This window comes from Orcinus orca, chromosome 12 (assembly GCF_937001465.1).
Source record: "Orcinus orca chromosome 12, mOrcOrc1.1, whole genome shotgun sequence".
Classification (NCBI taxonomy): Eukaryota; Metazoa; Chordata; class Mammalia; order Artiodactyla; family Delphinidae; genus Orcinus; species Orcinus orca.
The window spans coordinates 25731293-25733618 of NC_064570.1; the positions used below are offsets into that span (position 1 = coordinate 25731293).

The following is a 2326-nucleotide window of genomic DNA, read 5'->3' on the forward strand; positions in this document are numbered from 1 at the left end:
CAGGAGAGAAGACCCAAGAGGGTCTTTTTCAGGCGGGATGGGGCCAGAGCAACATTCCTCAAGAGCCCTGCCTGTTTGCTCCCTTGAGCTGAAACCAGAACTGGTTTGCAGGTGGGCAAGCTGCTGCCTGCTGAGGCATGGCTGGGCTTGGAGAAAGGTGGCTGCTACGCCTCTTATCATTAGTAGCAGTCATTGCTGACAGTCTCTGCAAGTTTCCAGAGTCACGGCCATTCCCTGGACAGGCTAGGTACTCATCAGGTGTGGCTACCTTTTTCATTGGCTAAGGAGTCATGGAAATAGAACCAGCAATATTTCTTTTTAAGCTACACTAAATCTCTCCTTTGGCAGAAGAGGAAACTGAGGCTCTGAGAAGTTCAATCAGTTTTTTAAAACTACACAGTTGGTTAGTGGCAGGGTCAAGCCAAGGAGCCAAGATTCATTGGTTTATTCAACACATATTAGTCAAGCTCTATACTATGTGCAGGGAAAGAGCATCATCTAAACTAACAGTTTCTGGTAGTGAAGGAGGGATGGATTTGGGTGTTGGCCTATCCTTCAATTTTGTTCAATTATCAACCTCTTAAGAAAGGGAACCTGATTCTCAGTTTAATGTTAAGTATAACAAGCCAAACATGGAAGTATCATTCTTCTTGCCTGGGGTTGACTTAGGGATGGACATGTGATCTAGTTCTAGTCAAGCAGATGTGAAGGGAAATTTGCTGTGGGGCTTAGAAATATTGCTGGGAACGATTTTTCTTCGTCAAGGGTTGTCTTCTCTGGATGTAATGCCTGGAACTGGGACTAGCCTGTTGACAGGTTAAGGCTAGCTGAGAGGCGAGGTGGGAGGAAGGCTGAGAACTTGATGACATCACTGAACTTGACAAACCAAAGTCGGAGGCCCAGCAACAGCACCTGTTGATATGTGAGTTGATAAAATTATCTTACTGATGATAACTAGTTGAGTTTTCCAATCCTGGCAACTTAAAGCATCCTTCTAAAAAATGTGACGTTTTAGTGGTAGGTCATTACTAGGGTTTGCATGTAATGACTTCTATTTTCTCTTAAGGAAGTAGAGGGATGAGAGATTTGAAGAAAGTGGAGAATTGGAACGCAGCTCCATAGGGAAATTCAGGAGTGCTGAGGGCCTGAGAGATTATAGCAGGACCAATCTATTGACTTAGTTACCTTTCTCCAGCTGTGCTCAGCAGCCCCAGGACAGTGATGGAGAAGATGGATAATTACATTCAGCAAGAGTTGAGGTTTTTCCAGGTCGACACTTCCCCTTTCCTCTCTCTGCCTCATCAGTTCAACTCAATATTGAGGCATCAGTTCAGCTCAATACTGAGAATGTCTACCACGTACGAGGCACTCCTAAGTTCTTGTAAGGATACAAATATTTTTGTGACTTCCAGGTTGGCCCAGATCAATTCAGAGGCTCTCCAGGTGGGTCCATGGCTTCGTGGCATTAAATGATCTTCAAATGTGAGATTATATATTGTCAAAGTGGACAAAATATAACCAAATAGAGAGTAATAATATAATCACATGAAAGTATGCTTTCTTTTAAAATTGTAACATAAAATTATCATTATGTTATCAGCCATTTGTAATTTTTTTTTTATTTTCTGGAAGACATATTTCTCCCAGTTGCCCACTTCTGTATCATTTAATAGCTTTACATTGTCTTATTTTGATTTTTATTAATGATGTTGTTATGAACAGAATTGCCCCCCCCAAATTTATATGTTGAAGTTCTAATTCCCAGCACCTTTGAATGTGACAATATTTGGAGATAAGGTCTTTTAAAAGCTGATTAAGTTAAAATGAAGCCATTAGTGTGGGCCTTAATTCAATATGATTGACATTCTTTTAAGGAGAGGAAATTGGGACACAGGCATGAGCAGAGGTAAAAGTACATGAAGACACAGGAAGAAGATGAACACCTACAAACCGAAGAGAAAGGCCTCAGAAGAAACCAACCCTGAAAACACCTTGATTTTTGGATTTCCATCCTCCAGAATTGTTAGGAAATAAATTTCTGTTGTCTAAGCCAAAAAAAAAAAAAAAAGTGGACAAAATAATTCACATGAAAAAGAAAATAAGTCTCTGCAGACCACTTTTGCCTTTGGGTTAAAAGCAATGAGAAATGGAGATCAGATGCTCCAGGTTTACTTTAAAAACACCGATTTTAAAGTAAACCTGGAGCAGCTGCAGCACGATATTGATGCATATATTCATTTGTTTATTCCACACTCCATCACTAAGGGACCCCCACGAGATGAGTTCATGTGCTGTGAAGTGCAGACTTGTTCTCTGGAAGCAGAAT

General features: G+C 40.8%; 1 long non-coding RNA gene across 1 annotated transcript; it reads left to right on the top strand.

Annotated features, from left to right (window-relative positions):
* Window positions 1-310: 310 nt before the first annotated feature.
* On the top strand, window positions 311-2045 carry LOC117196742 (uncharacterized). Its single transcript, XR_004477069.2, has 3 exons — window positions 311-922; window positions 1413-1443; window positions 1875-2045. It is a non-coding gene; the product is annotated as an uncharacterized LOC117196742 (long non-coding RNA).
* The last annotated feature ends 281 nt before the right edge of the window (window positions 2046-2326 follow it).